The sequence below is a fragment of the Ixodes scapularis genome, unplaced genomic scaffold, assembly GCF_016920785.2.
Source record: "Ixodes scapularis isolate PalLabHiFi unplaced genomic scaffold, ASM1692078v2 PGA_scaffold1__304_contigs__length_218370807, whole genome shotgun sequence".
In the NCBI taxonomy this organism is placed as follows: domain Eukaryota; kingdom Metazoa; phylum Arthropoda; class Arachnida; order Ixodida; family Ixodidae; genus Ixodes; species Ixodes scapularis.
Window position 1 is genome coordinate 84,363,622 of NW_024609846.1, and position 22,877 is coordinate 84,386,498.

The window sequence follows — 22,877 nt, forward strand, 5'->3', positions numbered from 1 at the left end:
ATGCGTATTTCTCTGTTTTTATTCTCTTTTTTTTATTTTTACGCGCCTTTCTAACCTTCGTATCTTTCTTTCTGTTTTTTTCTGTGATTTGTCAATAACTGCCGACTAAAACATATCTGGCTTGATGGAGTTTCGAAAAAGTTTTACTTCTGATGTCATACAACGAGGAAACTGTACACTCTGGCGCATCCCCGCGATCTACTTTCCCGCAGCGCGTTCGAAAAGCCAATCACGTGGGCTCCTCGCATGAAGCTCGACGAATGACGAGGCAATGAACGTACGTTTTCGGCGAAAAAATGCGGTCCGCGCCGAAACGATGAGCGCGGCGTTTGACAGGCTCACATCATGCGAATGGTTAAAGGGGTACGGAAACCAATATCTGGACCTAATTTCTTTGCTTCAACATGACGTCGGTAGCAGTAGAACTTCAGAAACATGAACATTTTACCGAAAAAATAGCCAGAGTGCAGGCGAGCTGGTGTAAGTTGATCATGATTGTAAACCTGAGGCTGGGGCAGAAAAGAGAACACAACAGAAGGTAGTAAAAGAGGAGGCAACGTCTCAAACTCAGCTGCAAAGTTTATTTCGAACACGCTTTATATACCCCATCTCCAACGCCATTTCTCATAGAAACGGCGTTGGAGATGGGGTATATAAAGCGTGTTCGAAATAAACTTTGCAGCTGAGTTTGAGACGTTGCCTCCTATTTTACTACCTTCTGTTGTGTTCTCTTTTCTGCCCCAGCCTCAGGTTTACAATCATGATCAACATTTTGTTGGAAAACGCAAGAAAACATATTTTAAACTGAATTAAACGATAAACTGAAACCACCTGGTTGTTGGTCAGGAAGCTTCAATGGAATGTCGTGACGGCATCGGCCTCCGATGGCAGCGGCACTATTTGGGATGTACGCTCACTAGTACTGATGCCCGAACGGAACACCGAAGGTTTGGCGAAGAACGCCAAAGCACAGTTGGCTACCTTGGATTCACTCCGCCAGCCAATCGCTTCCACTCATGCTTTGACGTCACTGACGTCAGGGGCTGATGAACTATGTGTTTCGACATAGCGCGCTCTGCTTTCAACGTCGTTCTCGCCGAGGGCCGTTGACCTCTCGACGTGACCCGGATGTACGTCGCAGAGCTGTGCTGGTATCCGCTTTTGTGCGCGGTAGGCTCTGTGCGACGATGTGAAAATTCAACGATCGTCTCAATTTGATCGTCTCGCCGTCCTACTTAGTCACCGTCGACGTGCTAAGTTCCCCCACTTGGACGACCGCGTAAGCCTAGTTGGACGAGACCGACTAAAGCGGTGTCGATCGCTTCTCTTTATTCGTTCAGTCTTCGCCATTGAGACAAGTCGCGTTGCAAAATCGTGACGATGCGAGCGCTTTTTTTTTTTTTTTTTTTTCGCTGCAGTTTTTGTGTGACGATGTGAGAATTGTACCACTCGTGTTCTTTGAGTTCTCTAACTTCGCTTTGAAAATCGCGTCCTGTCGAAACCAGTGCGAGGTCCCTACGCCGATGCCTTACCTTCGCCCGTTTGGTGTTCGCCTTTGTAACAAGGAATGTCTCAAAATCGTCGTGGTGTGCGCGTTTCTTTGCGGTGGCATGACAATGCTATGGTCACATCATTGTCGATGCGATACGCTGCGTGAGATACTAGAGTGATGCCACCGCGGTGCTGCTTCACCGGACTTGGCCTGCTTCCCTGCTCGCTTTAACAATTAAAAAATTCAAACTGGTATAGCGCCTTTAAAACAATATTTATTTATCCGTGAATCTGGCGCCCTCGCCGACTCTGGTCCTTGAGATCATTCGGTAGCAAATCAGGTAACGAGCACTTGCCTTGTCCTAGCAATGACACAGATTATTCTGCCGTCACCTATAAATAAGATGAGGTAGGAAATGCACCAGCATCTCGCCTCCTGTGAGATAACAGAGGTTCCTTAGTCGCCTCGCGACGACGTCGTTCCGTTCAAGGAGCAACGGGCTCGCGGCCGAAACCGACGTTGCCGATGTCGCCCCATCGGCGAAATAGCGGAGCAGACGACGCACTACGTGTTGTCATAGAGCGCGCGACTCCGCCGGCTCCGCAATCTCCCGGCGATATGTTACAACCCTCGGGCACTCTGACTAAGCGAGGCAGTAATACGTTGACGCCACCACTGTCAAAGTTCATAACTACGGTACGCTTGACCCTAGAAAGGCCGTTGACGTCGCGGGGATATTCGTCGCGCCCGCGACGTCAACGACGTCTCTAGGGTCAAGCGTACCGCAGTTACGCTCTTTGATGGCTGATATTGAAGCGCTCGCCAGAATCCAAGGTTTAGAACAAAAAATATATCCATACGTTTGAAATACAAGCGTGTGATTGTCATTAGCAGATAGAGTTCATCATGTTTAACTTATTTCTGAATGTGAGAAATATTTTTTCAAATTTCGATTTAGTATCCTTTAAAGTGCAAACGAAATGTCTAGGTAAAAAGAAACTTCTTTCTTTTTCTTTTTTTGTGGGGAGGGCATTTTATTTTTTATTCCATGACTAAAGATTAAGACGACTCGCCAAACGGATATTTTGCTTACAAATACAAAGGATTTGCTTCAGAGTAACTACTCTTCAGCCATCTTGGGGCTCAACATCATGGTTGCCAGTTACCTGAATCTTCATCTGAAATCGTAGGAAATGTCTCTCCGTTCTCCACAAATATTAAAACAGTCCACAACAAAGCAAAACGATATCACCTCAACCCATATAAAGCTCAAGTATTCGCATTTACGAAGCGTAACTAAGGCCAGCTACGCCCGCTCTGCACTAGGAAAGAAAATGGTGGCGCCCACTGGGCAGTCGGGGAGCAAGGTGTCGATGCTCCAAGCGCTTCACTATAGTGGCTGAGCGTTCGCGTCTCAACCACTCCGTTTGGGTCCACTCCGTTCGGGACCCCTTACCCGATTAGGCCTATAAAAAATGTGCGGTAAACTCACTCGCATGGGAAGCCGCACAACTTCTCGCACTCGACCAGGGCGACGGGACGGCTCCGGGGCAGCACGCAGCTTTCTGCGGGGACACAGCGCAGTCGCCGTCCAGGCATCACGAGTTAATCATAATAAGATTATCTGCATCGTGCTCAGGGAGTGACCGGTGTGTCCACCTAGTTACTGACAAGATGAGAAAGGCACCACACTCGTCGAATGCGAGACGCAAATGCCGGACGTCTAACGTCGTCGTTCCGCCTTGTAACGCCTTCGACGAGTGCAGTGGAGACAAAGGCAGCTAGCTTTAGGTCTACCCACTATTCATTCCAATCAGACCTCGGCGTTCCGACGTCCCTGCGCGCCCTCGTCTCCTTCTCTCCCTCAGTCTCTCGGCGCATAGCGTCCACAAAGTGTGGACTGCACTGAAGCGGGTGGCACCTCTGGTGTACATCCCGGATGTACACCAGACGTGTACATCCGGGTTTTTAGGATTTTGAAGGTGCGGCACTCACCCATCTCCTGGGCCGTGCAGCCCGAGTCGTTCAGGCGGTTGCGGAAGGTGTAGCCCTGGTCGATGCACTGGCAGATGCTCCGCGTGATGTTCATCTGGCACTCTTCCAGGCAGATCTGGCCATCACACGAGCGTCTCAGAATAACATAACTGAAGAACCAGCGTTCGGTCAAAACCCCTCCTGGGTTAACAGGGCCGTAGTGCCGCGTCCGTGTTCTGCTCAGATTCGTGTTCATTAATTCAGTGGGAATGCAACCTCCAGCCGACCACTGAAGCAACACTCCCGCCCAATCTCTGCCCCGATTGTCGGACTTCTTTAAATGACATGGAAATTTACGCGCCACGGCTCTGTTATCTAAAACCGCAGTTACACTGTTCGAACTTAGGCTATAGGTGGCGCAAGCTGCCTTCCCGCTACAAAGGAAGGCAGCTTCCCTTTGTAACGGGAAGCTGTCTCCATCCATCCATTCTAGACTTCGTGTTTGGCGCGCTATATATTATTTTATTTACACAAAACGGTGTCTGCAGACGGTCTCTTGTATTATGTGCAAGCAGTGTGACCGTTGCTTATAAAAGAGGTGTTCGTCCGGCAGCGCTGCGCTCTGAGCACGTCTTCGTGCGGAAGCTTCCCCGTGATGCACACGGAAGATTATTTGCCTGCCTTTAATCACTCCAGCCCATAAGGAGCGCCCTCCTGCGGTCGAACATTGTCAGTGTTAAAAAGCCGTCCATCCCTTTTTGCCACCGAGATCACGCGATCGTTGGACCATACTGGTGATACCTATGGCTTTTCTCATTGGCTGAGAGGATATTGATTGGTGCGGCGAATACACCGCGGTGCAGATTTATACCGATACTTCGGAGCGAGTATGCAAGATGTCCGTATTATTTTCTTTAACTTATGGAGTGTTTTCTTAGACTCAACATAACATGAAAATGCTTAAAACAGACTAAATTTATTCCTTCCGAATAACGTTTTCAACCGCAGTCGATGTAAAAACACGAGCGCGGCAGGATAATTAGCGAGCTAATTACCTAATGCTTCAATAACTAACGTTTTAAGTAGGTATTCGTCTACGTGGAAATTAATTTATCTAATGAACACATGTATATCTGAATAACGCTGTTTAGTTAATAAATGACTAGTGCTTTAGCAGGTAGATGGTTCTCATAAAAATTAATATTTTGTGTGTCCATAACAAAAACCAAAGCTATTTTTTAAGTTTTACAGCCTTAACGATATGACTTTTTAATAAGTAAGTCAATGTAAATATTTAGGTTTAATATCCGCAAGTTTAAAGTGAAATCTTAATGTCGATTATGTAACAACCAAAGCCTTCAAAAAACTTGGAGAGGAAACTCAAAGTAGCCACCGCAGCCAGAAAGCTTTTAGCTTACACCAGCCTTTTTACGTGAATAGGCTAACATCGTTTTCTTTTTCAAAGGCGAGCACAGCTAAGCTTAAGATGTTCAGTGCAGGAGCACAGACTCTCCATGCCAAACCACTCGAAAAACCTGTCTCTAACCTTATAGCTAGCTGTGCTGAACAAATTAGGCCTTATTTTCTTGTGTCCCCTACTTCAAGGTGACTTTCAAATTGACAATTCTAAGTAGTTTCTTCTGTTTTATTTTATGGGGCGACCATACGCAAATACATTAAAGACTTCTTTGAATAGTACTTTAGAGGTGATTGTTTTCGGTACTCATTTTTTTTTTCTCGTTTAGACGCCATAGAATGGAACTAACTTTATCTTGCCATTAATAGCTGCACCACCATCACATTATTCCTTACTCAATTAGATTATTCTTTGCATATAGACTCTTAGCTTAGGGCGGCTTGTTCTGTCTATATTTGTGTAACACTTTGCGATGAATAGGGTATAACCTGCGTTGACATGCTGTGAATTAATATTTTTATATACTTTGCCTATTATCGTTATATCTGTCATTTTTATTTGATATTGTCTAAGGTGCTGCAGCATTTTAGGTACATACTTTTTTTTATAGAGTGCCAATTATCCTTTGCGGCAGTCACCACTACGTGCATCATGCTTTGGTGATTACACGGCCGTACGTTGATACAATGAACGCGACCAAAGCTGCAGAAGCGGAGATAGAAGCCAGAGTGCACAGGGTGAGTCAATCGAACAGAAAGGACACCCCTGCGAAGGTTTCTAAGGTCGGACACGTACTTGGCGGGTCATCTTGACGGGGTAGATGGCGAGCGGGTCGAATTGGCTGTAGTTGGTGCACTTGGTGTCATACGGGTGCGGCAGTCCCTTCACACCTCGCTGCGGCGATGGGAATAAAAGAAAATTTGGGAAAACTTAAATGGTAGACAAAAATTTAAAAAAAAAACTCTAGGGCGCTTTAAAATGCATCGTCGCTCTCAGCACTTACACACACTGCTCCCAACGAAGAGATACGATAAAACACAATTATTATTAAACACCACCAAGTTATTGAGCTTCCTCGTAGGTTCGGCCCTCAGGCCTCAGTTTCTGAACAATACAAAACAAAAATGACTTACTTTTTTTTGTGTGTGTGTTTTTTTTTTAGAAGTATTAGGTTGTACATTGGTCTACTGAGGTAAAACGACGCTCACTTGTTATTTACCAAAATATAACCATACCGCCAGACTTGGGAAGTCTGACGCTAAACTGTAACAAAGCAATAGAAGCTCCGCCTCCAGCAGCGCCAAAAGCGTTACCAACGGCAGAAAGCTTGCGCCGGAGGTGTAGCATCTCCAGCGTTATTAACCTGTCACCGACTCTGGTACCTGCGAGGGTAGCACATTGAAACGTTCTGCGGCACTCGGCATCCCACCTGCTGGAAGGTGAGCGTGTAGTACCCGCTGGGCTGGAGCACGAGCGCGTGCTTCTGTCCGGCGCTGCTGGTGTCCACGTGGTGCAGGCCCAGGTCCAGCTCGTACGGGTCCATCTCCACCACGGACTCCTGGATCCACGTGACCAGCAGGTTCAGCTCTGCAACAACCCACCATCCCCGCCAATCCACGTGGGTCTTGACGCATCCGTCGTTTTTAATGCGAAGGCTGCCATATTTGACGTTGGAATTCGAGGTATAGGCCAACAAGCTGCTCATAAACATGAGGGGGGGGGGGGGGGGGGGGGCACTGCAAGTACGCGGAAACCTGATTCGCGTGATTCCTTCGCTCGGTAGCACGTCGACATAGCCTTTTCGCCTGTGTATTCCTTTGCTCATTTGGGAGCGTGGGTATGTAACATTTCGTGTTCACTTACTTTTTATTCATGCGTAAACAAATTTGCAAAACCGTGTCTGCAAATAAAAAAAAAGATTCACACTCCCGGGTTAAGTTTCTTAGCGCGTATGCTTCTGTCCAGGATTTTTTTAACACCCGATAGATAAGAAGTCATTTTGAAGCACACTCAACGTTTACTACGTCAACTGCTACCCCAAAGACAGTATTAGATCCTGCGGTGTCTTGCTTCCGCTCATGTTTTTCATCCATGGTTTTCTGTCGCGAGCTTATTTTCTGCACAGCTTCGACACTCGGTCATGATACTGCGTGACAAGGCAACACCACATACATAAAAAAATAGAGTAATCGAATTTTCGACATGACCTTACTGATAGGTCAGCGCGGGTCACATATTGGACACGAGTACTATATTGACGTTCGGTTGAAGACTCGTGTTCTGACTGATTGAACGCGAGTTCCAGCCTTTTGATGACTGTAGGTTACGTTAAAAAATTAAGCGCAACAGCTTCGTTATTTGTGAGGTGTCGAGAGGGGAGGTCGTGCCGTCCATTCCCGTGACGGAAACGCTCTGGTCATGAAGTGCGGCTCACCAAAGTAGAGCGGGTTCTGGTGCACGTACTCCATGCTCTTGTACTTGCGCCAGCTAAGCGTGTAGCACATGAACTTGGGAAGGCGGGAGAACGACTGCTCGATCGACCTGCAAAGGGCACGACACGCGACGGGGGTGGTACATGGCTATAGGGCACACTCCCGAAATGCACTGAGAAGTTGCTAGGCTCAAGTCGCCTAGACGCGTGGACTAAGAACGCGTCGTGTTGTTGGAAAACCGTATCAGAGTGCAACGAATAAGGAAGAGGGGGGGGGGGAGGGGGGGGACGAAACGCCTCATAACTTTCGGTATGCACTGTGTGGCCATGCTGGAGAAACGTCTTCCGCCATTTTCTCTGTTTGTTTGCACGTATAGAGGATTCGTTATAGGCGTTTTTCTGGGGGTGTCGGTAAAATACAGAATCGAGGTGAGTGGCTCCCTCGACGAAAGATCCTAATAAAAAATAATCGAAGACTTATTTCAGTTTTTTGAGCTTATACCGATATTTGCTCGCGGCCAGAGCAACTTACTAATTCTTTAGTTGGTGTTTTAGCCTTGGCTGCAGCAGTATGTCTAAAGGTATATATATACAAGGTCCATACCTGTTTTCAAGGTAGAAATCGATAAAGTAGTTTGGCGAGTTGACGATTCCGGCCTGCGTCATCGAGTTGCCATCGGTGGCGATCTCGGTCAGGTAGCCGTCTTCCTCGAGTATTTTCCGCAAGGTGGGCAGCTGCAAAACAAAATAATAATAATAATAATCTTAACAAAAAAAGTCACCGCTATTTTTTGTTTTACTTTAAGCCAATCAAGCACCGCCAAAAGTGCATCGTCACGGCGCTCGTTATCTTAGCGGACTCAAAAGGAAACGAAGTAAATAACAGAGTCAAAACAAGAAACAGAAACCAAAACATGCTCGTGCATGTGTACTTTTTAGCAGAACGCGCGATCTTTCAGCCAATTACAGAAATTGTGAGGGAGCGCGATTATTGACGAGATAAAATAAAAAAAAAACTTCAACGTGATATGTGCAGTTACCGCTGTGACACTAAGAATGATGCTAGCTTATGCCATAAAACGTCAGGATCAGCGTCAAAGTGTGGACCCTAAACTTCTGCTGAAAATATTTTATCTCTCTACGTCAAGCTCATTACTAGGTCGATTGCAATGATTGGTTTTCTGGCCGTTCACTTTCTAAGTTTATTTTTTCTCGGAAAGGTTCATTCTCCACACTGCGAGGGCTGGACAACAAAAGAAAAGCGAAACTTGCGATTTATATTTGAATGATAATACTGGGTAAGCAAATGAGAAGTAAAGTTTATAACAGAAAAAACAATGCGGAACTACCAAAATCACATTTCAAAAAACGCTTTCTGCTTGGAACTGAGCGAAAGTGCATTGAAATGATGTAAATGGATTGAGTCGTTTTTGAGCATCTACTGGGGCAGCCGTATGCCGATTTTGGTGTAGCAATAATAATTCTGTAGCCCTTGTATGCACGTAATTCTCAATAATGTCTTTGTGAATTCTATGTAAAGATTCATGCCTTGACTTGTTCAACTCAAAGACACTGCCCTCCCTGCTTTCTCGTTCTCTTGAAATTGCTTGTTATCGTTTATTTCGCAGCAAGTTTGACAGGACTTTAAACACGAAGCTAGTAGTTAGGTCGTGCTTAAAAGCATTTTTTTTGGTATATTTAATAAAGTTTTATGATGATGTAAAGTCAACACCTGGCCCATAGATATGTTTTTGTTTGTCTTTTAAATACGGTTGAACTCGTTTCAAGCTTCTATTTACACACTGCTAAAGCTCATTGACGGACACTAGAATTGTGTAAAATTCATAACATAGAGGGGGCGAATTGTCTTGGTTTTGTTCTTCGTTTCTTGGAGGATGAGTTTCCGTTTTAGGAAGAAGGCCATACCCTTTGTTGTGTGGTGTGAATGTGGTTTGGGACTGAACATTTCTGTACGTGTTGTAGCTGGTTGGCGACCTTGAGAATGTATATTGAAAATAATGCTGAAAAAACGAGCCAGCTGAGCTTGAGACTTTGGATTCTGTCGTATGTAAACTGTTTTTTTTTTTTTTTTAAGTTTATCCACCCAGTCTTGGATGTTTACAAAAAAATGGACTCCTTGTTTGTTTCTCTTTTTTTATTTTGTATGTTTTCTGTTTAATTTTCATATCAAATGACGAAGGCTAGTAATTCTGATTTCAACGCCGTCTTACCGGTACTATCATCATACGGGTCTCTATTTGTTGTTTGCCCATTTCAATGACCGCGCGCTTTCCTTGCTGTTTTAGCGTTTTGTTTTATTCACATACAAACGGGAATATCTAATAAACACCAAAGACTAAAATTTGCATCTTACCATGGCATCTGAGAAGTTGCAGAACTGTGGGTAGCGAGAGCACAACTTCTCCTTGTTGATCCTGTAAGCATATCGAGGGCATGGTGTTAAGCTCTAATCTCGACCGGGAAGGTCACGGCAGACATTTAAAATATTTCTATGTTATTTTGAGCTATCGAAGTACCCCTACCAATATAGTTACTTTTGAAGGCAATGTAGACTAAACTTTCTCAGCAATAAAGGTTTAAATGCCGACGACCAGTTCACGTTTTCCACTTTTCCCTCGCTTCCCTCTCTCCCCCTTCTACCCTGTCTACCGTTGCCTATTTCCTCCTCCCCCATGGTGAGGAGGATATTCTGCCTTGCAGAATCTCCAGTCTGGTCGTCGGCCTGTAAACAACAAAACAAGCCATGCAAAAAATAATAATAATAATAATAATAATCTCCGCATAAAAAGATATAAATCAGCTATAAATGATGGATACATAGAAGTGAACATTGATATTACGAGTACCTGTCAATATATCATGACTTAACAAGGCAAGTAGCTGTTTATGAACACTCAGATATAAATTAATATTGACGATGATGATAGCAGAGTGAGTTCAAAAGCAACGATGGCTTGTGACGGAATCGTTCGAATGGTTTCTGGGTCCATTCAACGGCACAATTCGAACACATCTGATCAAACAGTGTGTTAGCCAAGGTGGAAAATAAAAATCAAGGTCATTTAAATTATTATTTAAATCACGATTTAAATCAGATCAGTTTTAGTATGATGATTTAAATTAAACCTTTCCCGTAAAAATACTACCGAAAATATTTTTATTTCCCTTCGTCTATAATTTGGTGCGTTCTATGAGCATTTGTTTTGTATTTAAATCTAATAATCATTCAGAAATAAAGAATTATATCAGGCTGAAGATGAGCAAAACGCAGTTGCTCTTCTGAGCAAATCGGAGAGTTGAGTTTTATTTATACCTTGCGCTTCCCTGGTCTTAACATTCTATTTCAAGCAAATCCGAACGCGAAATTAAAATTAAATAAAGCTATCTAACAAGCTAGAAAATTGAGCTGTTTTGTTTGAGTATGACTGGTTTTGCATCAATTAAAAGTTGCGAATTATTCTAAACTTTAGGTTACACGTAACTCTTTCTTCCCCAATGTTTCCAGTGATCGTACGAATTGATCAATCAATCTGGAATGTTTAAAATTATATATTGAGGTAAAGAGCCACTATTTTCTAGCTAAAGTGATTTAAATCGAATTGATCTGAAATAAATCAACATCTCAGTTATAACATTTTTTTTTAATCATGATATTTTTTCACTCTGGGTGTGGCCTAGATTTAGTAATTCTGGTGGTTTCGGCCGTCACGCCTGTGGGCCGCTATACGCCACTACTCAAAACCGCGAGCTCAAGCCCGCACTTTACATCTTCATCGTTTTGCTACATTCAGTTTCTCGATTTTTCGGATCCTGTAAACCATGTTAAAACTTAATGTTTGTCGTTTCCGTACTCCTCCAGCGGTAGGATCCGCGGGACCACACAGTTCTGTCACAGTCATCGCTGCCTTGAAGTCCTTCCGACCCTGCCACAATCATCGTAGCAGTTTGACTTACAACCGAGGCACCGGTCACAAGTCACCAACTACCGACTTCGATACAAAAACCACCGATGACGACGACGAACGACATCACCTTGGTGATACTCGGCTACAGCAGTTTTAGTACTGCCTTCAGATCAGTTATGCACATTCGTAAGGTGTGTAGTAGCATTATCTGTACAAAAAGTATTTCCGTACCTTTTTTGTGTCAGATACGTCAATCACGATTATACTCGATACTGAAATATTCGATAAAGCTTTCTTTATGAAAGAAATAATATCTGAAAGCAGAATGACCGTGCTTCTGACTCCCTTAAATAACAAAACAGTTTGCGTGCTTGGCTGGCAATCCTTGACCGCCATAGAGTGTATAGTTTCAATAGCGCGCGCGTCAAACAAAGTTTTTTTTTTTTTCGCTGTTTTTTCTTCTTGCTTTTTGGCTCTTTTGTGTCTCTGCCTTTGTAATGGCCGTCGCCACCCCTGAAGGGCATAAGGTTCAAACTCAAATTTATTTTCTATCACAATCAAAGAGTGCATCGTTCAGCAAACTCGAAGAGACCACGCGCTGGTTCGTCACAGGCACAAGGCAAGAAGGCATGCTGCTCGTTCTTGGGACACACAAATCGGTGGCAAGCGACTGATGGAAAGCAGGTTAGAATAAGCGTGACGTGTGTTTAACACCCACGAACAGCACTTCAATGCGCACATGGTGTGCCGTCGGACGGCACTTGAACAGTTCGCAAAAATGCCGCAAAACAACGTAATAAAAAACAAAAAAAAACACGTTTGTTTGGTTTTAAGGCAAAGCGCCGGTGAGGGTTCGAATCCCGGTCTGAGGTTCTCGCAACCTGACGAAGTTTTATTGCGGAGAAGGCGCCATGGGGAACCGAGACTTCCGTTGCACATTAAAAAATGGCCAGGTGGTCGAAATTAATCGTCAGTCTTCCGCTGGGGCGTGCATAATGCCCTTTGTTGGTTTGTCTCTTAAGAAACCCTAATTTGACTTTTTTAGTACCCAGGCAAAATGTTCCCAATCACTGGGCTGTGAACGCGTTACATTCCGAAACTCACACCTAGTCCAAAAAAAAAAAAAAAATGCCTGTAATAGGGTGTGTGATAATCCGCGGACAAGAGTTATTCTACAGCGCATGCTCAGAGCTCGTTCCAAAGCCTATTAGAGAAAGATGCTCGTTCACAGAGGGCAATTGTTGGGATGTTTGCCCACAACGGCAGCTGTGGGCACTGCGAACGCGCAGAAATCAATCGTGATGCCAGACAGGCTCCTCTTAGCGTGACCGACCGCATACCAGTTGGTGAGGCAGTAGGAGAGTCCCGGGTACAGCAGGGTGCCGGAGCCCTCGATGCGCAGGTCCACGGCGCTGCGGTAGTCCAGGTACTCTCCGATGATCTGCGACGCCTGGTACACGACGCCGCACAGCGACAGCACCAGCGTCGCCAACCGCCAGTACAGGGCCTTGCGCACTCTGCGGCACAGATAGGACAACCACGGCCGACGGCGTCCACAACACCGGGCCCTGAGCCTTTCCTTCGCTCAAGTCGTCGCCAGACTCTAAGAAATGCATGCGCGTCTACTTGCCCGCAAAACACTCAAAGGGTCAATGTTTGTGATTTACGAGATCAGCTCCGCGAATGATGAGGCGGAACATCTGTTTAGACCTCAAAATTAAGGCTGCGCTGAGGCATTACGCAATGCAAGCATGACGCTTTGCATTGCGTAATGCGACAGTGCAGGCTTCATTTTTAGGTCGAAACGGATGTTCCGCCTCATCATTCGCTGAGCTCATTTCATAGATCGCAGAGATTGGCCCTTCGAGTGTTTTGCGGGTAAGTAGGCGCCCAGGCATTTCTTACGGTGTATATAGGGCCCCGGACAGTTGAAGAAACGCAGAGCCCGGATAGTTTTCGGCACCTTATTATCACTCCGCAGCCAATGAGGCCGAGGCATTGGCCGTTAAGATCGCCAAAAAACAAAGTAAAAAATTAATTTTTATCTAAGTAAATTAGTATAATTTTATTTAAATCAGATTCATTGTATTTAAATTACTTTAGCTAGAAAAAGGTAGTTATTTATAACTAAATGTATTTTGAAATATGACAGATCGATTGGCCAATCCATCGGATTATTGAAAACAATGCGGACGAAAGTATTGCCGTAAATTGATAGTACATTAACAACATTTTTATTCCATGTAAATCCTGCAATACTCAAACAAATGCAGCTCTATATTATTTGAGTTAATAAAGAAAAGCTTAAATAGTTTCTTTACGCTTTAGTTAGCTGGCATTGCGGCATTATCTTGTTTTCGTTTCTTTCCTTCGCGTTATGATTTGCTCGTAATAAAACACCACTTAAATGACGAACAAAATGCAAGGTAGAAAGAAAGGTCAGCGTTCCGATTTCCTCAGAAGTGCACTGCTTTTCTCTTGATATATATATATATATATATATATATATATATATATATATATATATATATATACCCTAGTGAAAAATACACCAGCTCGAGGGGGCTGGTGTGACTTGATGTTACACCAGACTTTTTCACAGATGTGATTTGGGACGTTTTCTGGTGTGACACCAGAAACCTGGTGTTCTGTTGTGACACCAGAAATCTGATGTGTGGGTATGACACCAGAAATCTGGTGTTCTGATGTTACACCAGAAATCTGGTGTTCTGGCGGGACATCAGATTTTGTTGTAATATGATACCAGACCACCTGTTGACTGGGTGTTGCTTTACTCACAAAAATGTGTACAATGATAAGTTTGACAACAACGCTGCTGCCATAATTACTTTATTCAAAAAACCAAAAAAGCACAACAGTAAAGCTTCTGAAGCTTTACTGTTGTAGGGAGTTGGCCGTGATCAGCTGGAGTTTGTCCGGAGCCACTGCCGTGCGTCGAAGAACCGGACGCCCTGTCGTTCCGAAATTCTTGGCCTTTCAGCTTGCGGTTGACTTGTGTCTTAGTTACGCTGATCCGTTCCGCATACCCCTCCGCACCAGAAATTTCCTCTTCTAAGGCATCATATTCGACAGATAGCTCGATTTCCTTGTCCAGCTCTTTCAGGGAAGCCTCCTTAAGTAGAAGAATATCAAATGTTTCTTCGAGCTCACCGATGTCGGTTGGATCCGTGGCCAGCAGACGCCAGTCTCGTTGATGATCTTTGTTGTGGCGGCTCGCAGGGTAATCCTCTTTCGCTTCAGGCGGTCGACGCCCTCCTCGCTCGTAGTAGGCATTTCGGCCCCAAAACTCGTAATAATTACTAGCTTCCTTTGTTTCTTTGCTACCAAACCAAGCTCGTCGGAAGTAAGGAAAGCGCACCAACACATCTTTTCGGCTTCGACTCACAAAGAAGACTTCTTTACTTTCTCAAACTTAAACAAGAATACCGGCGGAAAGGGAAAGAGAAACCCTCGAAGAGGCGAGCCGGCGAGCGCCCCAAGCTGCTCAAGGCCGCCCGGGAAAGTGCTCGGGACGAGGGGGACACTTCTTGAGCACAGAGGAGCCCGCCGCGGGGTCTCCGGCGACCACCAAGACGGGAGGAAACAAGGCACCCCGTCGGGGGACGGAGCGGCACTCAAACTAATAGAAAACACGCGCGCGGACCGGCGGGAGAAGGCAACAAAAACACAACTCTGGTGTCACATCAAACTGCGTGGTGTGCACACCAGGCTGCCTGGTCGGCGCATGAGTCCTTGTGATGTGACACCAGACTCCCTTGGTGTAGACATCAGGCTGATGTGCGGGTACACCAGCATTTCTGGTGGGCACGCCAGGCTGGTGTGCTCGATACATCAGCATCGCTAGTGGGCACACCAGATATTCTGGTGTCACAACAGGATTCTTTGATGTCACACCAGGATTGCCTGGTGTATTTTTCATTAGGGTATATATATTTATATCTTTCGTAAACTTCAAACTTCGTGTGCTTTTCCAGACGACAAGAAATATAGAAAGGACCGACTAGGCCTGGCTTGAAATGTCACATGCAAGCATGGTGTCCTGGCTGACATGCCAAGCGTGCAAGCGCGTACAGCTCGCTTGCACGCGACATTCGAACTTTGCAACGGCCAGAACATTGAGCTTATGGCATACAGCGTGTGGTAAATAGGTCGGACTTCCGACTCCTTGTTTCTCTGTTTATCAATTAATATGCTCGCGAGCTTATGTGTCCTCTCAAAATAGCTATGCGCCCATACATTTGTATGGGCGCATAGCTATTTTATATTGGCATCGTAAGCGAAAACCGTTACGATATTTTTTTTTTTAGGCTTTATATTTTGCCCGGTATTTGCTGTGATTCCGGAAAGCCGGGGTCACGCCGCTTATAAATCATACAAAAGACAGTCTGCACAGAAATTCGAACGCGAGTCGCCGCGAGATTCGTGCTTCGAATGGCGTGTGGCATTGAGCTGGAGGAAAAACTTGGCACGCGGCATGCAGACTGTTTTGTATGACGCATTATCAGTATGACCCCGGAGGGGTAACACTGAAACAAATGTGAGAAAGACCAACCGAAATTCGCACGGAATTTGTGCCTTTTTGGAAAAGAAGATATTTACTGGACGTAGGATATTTTTTTGTTAAAACATGTTTTCCACACTGTCGTAGCGCGAGCGTTCTTATCTAGTCGATAAGTTGCACACGGCCCGTGTGACGTCACCCCGAAGGAATATAAGAACTAGCGGTTCTTGGCAATAAATGTTTTCTTTGTGGTTCCGTCCGGACCGAGATCGCTTGCCTGCGTCATTTCAACTGGCGACGAAGATGGGACTCGCCGGCCCTGGCCCACCCACCGTCGACGAGCAGCAACGTTGACCCAGGAGAGGCAAGCTACAGGGGCGGATTCCGGAGCCAACTTGATAAGTACTGTACCTTCTTGGTTCTTGGCTTTTTCCCTCTTTGAGAACGCTGAGACCCTTGGGGGCGGTTTTTTATCGTTGTGCCATTCTATGTTGTTGCTAAATGAAAGATGTCCTGTTCTCGTCCTCGTCCTCTCTGTTTTATACTTTCAAGTTTTGTTTCTTGGCTCACCTGACAGGACATGTCGCGGCTAGGAAAGCTGAATGAGTACGACCCGAAGGTCTAAAATTTTGAATCGTACGTGGAACGTTTCGAACACTACGTGACCGCGAATGACATTGCTGCAGAAAAGAGGCTGCCAGTTTTCTTGACAGTAATTGGCGCGGAGGCGTATGAAGTAGTGAAGAATTTGGTAGTCCCCGCGCTACCAGGGGAAAAAACGTACGAGGAAATAAAGGTTCTCCTGAAGAACCACTACTGTCCGAAAACGCCCGTAATTGCGGAAAGGTGCAAATTTAATCGGCAAGTTCTTAAAGAATATGTCATCGGTGGCAGAACCAATGTACAGGCTGCTTCGAAAAGGAGAACGCTGGCTTTGGACGAAAGAGCGCAGTAACGCATTCAGCGCGACAAAGCAGCGGCTTATCAACAGCCGCGCCCTCATTTTCTACGACGCACGCAAACCGTTGGGTTTGCAATGTGACGCGTCAGCGTATGGCGTCGGGGCGGTAATCTTTCATGTCTTGCCGAACAGAGACGAGCGCCCGATAGCCTTTGCGTCGCGAACACTGACAACAGCGGAAAAATATTACGCGCAGTGTGAAAGGGAGGCTCTTGCTCTAATTTTCGGGATTAAAAATTTCCACAAGTATCTTTTCGGTCGTGAATTTGTTCTATATACGGACCATCAGCCCCTTTTGGGCATTTTGAGCCAGGATAAAGCGACTCCATCACAGGCGGCTGCAAGGCTGCAAAGGTGGTCTTTAATCATGGCAGCTTATCAGTATACCCTTAACTACCGCAAGGGATCGCAAACCGAAGTGGCTGATGCGCTTTCAAGGCTCCCTGTTCCGTCCCGACCAAAGGCCGATACAGCTGAATGCCTTTCTGTCTTTGAATGTACTCCATTAACAGCAGCAGACATAGCCAAAGCCACAGCACGAGATGGTACACTCTGCCGGGTAGTTGAGTATACTAGATCTGGTTGGCCTGTAGACATCGCAGATGATCTGCAACCGGTCTTTGTCCGACGACTAGAACTATCTATTGAACAAGGGTGCCTGACTTGGGGCACAAGGGTTGTTGTGCCAGAGGCACTGAGACCAGCCGTGTTGTCACTGCTGCATGAGGATCATCCTGGCACTACCAGAATGAAAATGTTAGCAAGAAGCTACATTTGGTGGCCGGGGCTAGACAAAGCAGTAGAACAGTACGTCAGACAATGCAGAGTTTGCCAAGTCGTGCAACCGGCGGCACAAGCTGTTCCCTTGCACCCCTGGCCTTACCTTTCTAAATGCTGGCTAAGGGTACACATTGATTTCGCTGCAAAGGGACCACATAATTTTTTGGTTCTAGTAGATGCACATTCTAAATGGATAGAAGTATGGCTTATGACATCTACTACCACTTTACAGGCAGTCGGCAAACTTCGAAATGTGTTTGCAGCGTACGGGTTTCCTGAGGAAATCGTCAGTGATAATGGGCCCCAGCTCGTTTCCCAGGAATTTGAGCAGTTTCTGGCGACTAACAACATCAAGCACACAAAGGCACCGCCCTATCACCCAATTTCAAACGGAGCTGCCGAACGCTTAGTGCAGACCACAAAGCGTGCTTTGTTAAAACAACTGATATCCCAAGCTTAATCCCGATCAAAAGAAACGCTACAGGAAGCGTTGGACAGCTTTTTGATGAGCTATCGAAACACGCCGCATTCCATAACAGGGAAGACACCTGCCGAGCTCTTTTTAAATCGGCAACCGAGAATCGAGTTGTCTTTCCTCAAGCCAAATTTTGTTGGAGATATGCGCGATAAACAGTTAAACAGCAAACAGCAGAAAGATAAACATCGGGGGACCGAGCGCGCATTTGCTGTTGGGGAGAGTGTATGCTAAGTGTGTGCGTGGCGAGAACATCTCCTGGGACGACGGCACGGTGACTCAGGTTATTAGCCCAGTGACGTATCTTGTGCGCGTGGCGGGTGGTCAAATTCGATTTATGCACGCAGACCATTTGCGCCATTCCTTCGCACGACCTGTAACAACTGAACCAGTGAGTGTGTGTGGCGACCAGACAAGTGTGCGTCGCGACGAGCTACAGCCACTGGTGGTAACCCCAACGCAGCCTTCGGACGGTGCATTGATACCAGCGCACGGCTCGACAAACGCAGACGCGTCTTCTATCCCAGGCGACGAATCGGAACAGTCAACTCCGATCCATCCGACGTCCGACGCGGCCCCTACGACAAACGACGGTGAACTCCGCAGCCGGACTCAGGACAAGTCCCACTCCCACATCCTTCTGCGTCGTGGTGTTCGTGAACGCCGTCCCCCGGACCGGTTTCAACACAAGGACTTTCGGAAATAGCAAAAATGTAAGTGCGGAGGAGTGTCGTAGCGCGAGCGTTCTTATCTAGTCGATAAGTTGCACACGGCCCGTGTGACGTCACCCCGAAGGAATATAAGAACAAGCGGTTCTTGGCAATAAATGTTTTCTTTGTGGTTCCGTCCGGACCGAGATCGCTTGCCTGCGTCATTTCACACACAACTATAGTTTTGTTTTCAAATATGCTCCGCGGCAAAGCTGGCTCGCGGGCGCGTGTGTGGGTGTGGGTGCGGGTGCGGGTGTGGGTGCGGGTGTGGGTGCGGGTGTGTGGGTGTGTGTGTGTGTGGGTGTGTGTGTGGGTGTGGGTGTGGGTGTGGGTGTGGGTGTGAGTGGTGAGTGGTGTGTGTGGTGTGAGTGGTGAGTGGTGTGTGTGGTGAGTGGTGAGTGGTGTGTGTGGTGAGTGGTGAGTGGTGTGTGTGGTGAGTGGTGTGTGTGGTGAGTGGTGTGTGTGGTGAGTGTGAGTGTGTGTGTGAGTGTGTGTGTGTGAGTGTGAGTGGTGTGAGTGTGTGTGTGGTGTGTGTGGTGAGTGGTGAGTGGTGTGTGTGGTGAGTGGTGTGTGTGGTGAGTGGTGTGTGTGGTGAGTGTGAGTGTGTGTGTGAGTGTGTGTGTGTGAGTGTGAGTGGTGTGAGTGTGTGTGTGGTGTGAGTGGTGTGTGTGTGGTGAGTGTGGTGTGTGTGTGGTGTGAGTGGTGTGTGTGGTGTGAGTGGTGTGTGTGTGGTGAGTGTGGTGTGTGTGTGGTGTGAGTGTGGTGTGTGTGTGGTGTGAGTGGTGTGTGTGTGGTGTGAGTGGTGTGTGTGGTGTGGTGCATACCTCGGCGAAGTCACTCACGAACTCGCTCACTCACACTCACTCACGCTCACCGCGTCATGGTGAAGGGCTGCGAATGACTTCGTGAACGCGAAAGAATCCGTGATGTGAAGGGGATGTGACTTCGTGAACGCGGAAGGAGTCGTGATGTGAACAGGCGTGACTCCGTGAACTCGGAAGAAGCCGTGATGTGAAGTGGATGTGACTTCGTGAACGCGGAACGAGTCGTGATGCGAAGGGGAGTGACTTCATGAACTCGGAAGGAGCCGTGATGTGACGGGGAGTGACCTCGTGAACTCTGACGCACCCGTGATGCAGTGGTGAAGGACTTCGTGACTCTGGTGTATACGTGATGTGATGGTGAATGAATTCGTGAACTGAATTTGTGATGTGATGGGGACTGAGTTCGGGAACTAGGAGTCAGGACTCAGGAGATGTCCGTATGGATTTGCTTGCGTGTGCGTACTCTTCGCGACTGATAGCCGACTTGACATTTGGTAGTGTCTGCAGCATGTTGGTGCCCTTACACGCACAAACATGCTGTGGCGGTTAGTATAGAGTGCAGACGGAGCAGAAACTTGGAAGGAATTTCTGTTAGAGCCCAGAACGAGATTCGTAGGGGTGGTCTGGTAACGTTTGGGGGAAGCAACTGCAGGGGGCGTTTACTTTGGAGGACTTTGAGAGAGGATGTGACATTTTGCGTGTGCGACTGTGCGCGGCTTAAGAAATCGAAAATGGGGAGGGGACTGTGTATTGCAGACGAAGCGGCACCAGCGCTTCCCAGATGGGGATTGGGGGGAGGGGGAGGATATTTGGACCGGCACAGACTCAGCGGCGACTCCTACGAGTTTGGCGGGCCTCTGCTCCTCTGCCCCGATACTGCGGGCGTGCGTACCCGCGTCGCGTAGTACATGTGCAGCTTAGCGAACGTTAGGGGGGCTTTGTCTGTGCGCGGCAGACGTCTGAGCCTCCTGCATGGCCGTGGAGTTCCGTTTACGCGGCGCGGTTTGGCGGCTCCTCCTTTCGGTGTGTGTGTCTGTGTGTGTCATTGTGTGGGGGGGGCCGGGGAAGGTGTCGTCTTGCCACTGTGCTATTCTGCCACGGGAGGGTTTCTCTTCGCGTTGATTGCATCTGCGTGCGTCCGTGCGCCCATGTTTTTGTCTTTTGTAAGCGCGTGCGTGCGCGCACCCCTCAAGGAAACACAAATAAAACCGTCTTCCCGGAGCTTTTACGCGAGTACTGGTGTGACCCTAACTGGACTATACAATGTTTGTTTTCTCGCTCTCGCTTAATAATGCTTACATATATTCTATGATGCTGGTAATATGCGGCATACGCTTGTTTTTATCCGTCCACACGAAAAAGCGTGCGCTAGATTTGATCTGTTTCGGCCGCTTCCGGATTTTTTCAAACGCTGTTTAGCATGTAAGATCTCGGAAAGGCTTGACGCTATTCGAGAAAAATCACGAAGTTTACGGGCTTTATCCATATGCCAGAGAATTATGATAATTTTAAAAATGTGAGGAGGCAGCCGATTGGCATCACGGTTTGTAGCCCACGTTTCCTAACAAGCGCGCGGACATCTCCGTTGCAGTAACAGGTGGAGAGGATTGTACGTGCTCTCAGGTGTTTAGGTGGGGGCTTCGCTTGATGTTACCGATAATAGTTTTCATCACAGTGGTGCATATTCCTGAGTTCTTGAATTCTAGGAATACGAACAGAGTTCTTCGATTTCCCTTGAACGTGAATATTGACTAAAGAGGTTTTTGTTTCTGTTTATTTGAGCAAAAGTCAGCTACTGGCACGATACTTGTGTGTAAAAGCCAGACCCCATCAGAAATTATGCGACGAACACGTGGCGAATTTCAATCCACTAAGCAGCCTAGCCTTACTCCGTGAACAGCGCTTCGAACGCGAAGGCGGAGTACGAGTGTTCAAAGATTCTTGATAAAATGACATAAATCTTTTCCAAGGGAGGAGACAGATAGGCCGTCCCCATTTCTGAATTTATCTCTTTTTTTATGCTAGCTAGTTTTGCATACGAACAATATCGGCCACATCTTGCTGGAGTGCTTTTCATCTAAAATCGAGACCACTCTTCTTACATAAGTGCTTAGACATTCGTCTCCTCGTTATTTTCCTGAGCAAGTGACTCATTCAAAGGTCTGCTGGGTTTTTTCAACAGCTTCGGAGCGATACGAATGGCTCTCACTTCGATCGGAAGTGAGAGCCCATCACACAGGACCACAAGCAGAGCGCGATTGCGTTGTCATCACCGTCATCCTGCTGTTGCAAGCAGGCTACCAGTGAAAAACAAGGTGCGCGGTCGAGGTCGAAGTCAAATTCGAAGTAAGTGTTTATACGACGTGCAAGTAGGGGTACCAAAACGTGTCTTCCGCGCTTGCGAACGTTATCGTGACCCACTGAAAAGAAGTAAATACGAAGAATGGCACAACAGTCAGCGGCAAACATAAAGGGCGCGCACAGAACGCGCGAAGACGAGACAGAAAAGCGCGCGCCGTCATTGGTCAAAACGAGGTGTAAATAGCGGTACGTCAGAGCGTCTGAGTAGTAAACAAACACACGAGGCGCGCAAAGAGCTGAATAAGCCTGTTATTTTTAAAACATGGAAAACTATTGAACCGGGCTGGCCGCGTTTTTTTTTATTTTAACTTTCTCCGTGCACGTCGCCGTGCTGTTCTGAGGCACGTATCGTCGGTTCACTCAAAGAGCTTTTACTTTCCCACGCTCTTTAGAGCCTGACATTGGACCTTTTTGTCAGATGAGCCGGTGATGTCCAGTTTTTCTGACAGGCTGTGTTCCCCGTCTAGAAGTGTGGACGAGCTGTTTACCCGTCCTCCCATCTTGCATCCCACCAGACCTTGTTCCAAAATGACCCTTCTTTTGTAACAAAAACAAAATTAAGAACCTGCCTCTATTCATCTTAAAGACTATGTTTGATGCTCGCTGAAGGCGTCCTCACTGGCTCTGTCTCTTGAAGAAATCACCGGTTATCAAGGGGAGCTGAAGGGGCGAAGACGACCTATGTTTCCCTTCCCTTCGAGATTAGTTAGCTTGCTTCTCCTTGCCAACGTCGTCTTTAATTTCACTAGAAAAACGATAAACGGTAGGGAGTTCTTGTAGAAGGTTTTTGTGCTCGGTAACGATACCCAATAACGATACTATGCATGCACAAAGACGACAGAGGAGTATCGGGTATCCTTACAGGGATTATTGGAGCAATACACAAAACTCCCTAGTTTCTTAGACGTGTAAACAGGAAGTATAAGCACTTACTTAATTCGTCCCCAACACGCTCGTTTGTGATTAGTGCTTTTGTGTTTCAAGCTTGGGGTAAGCTTTTGTGT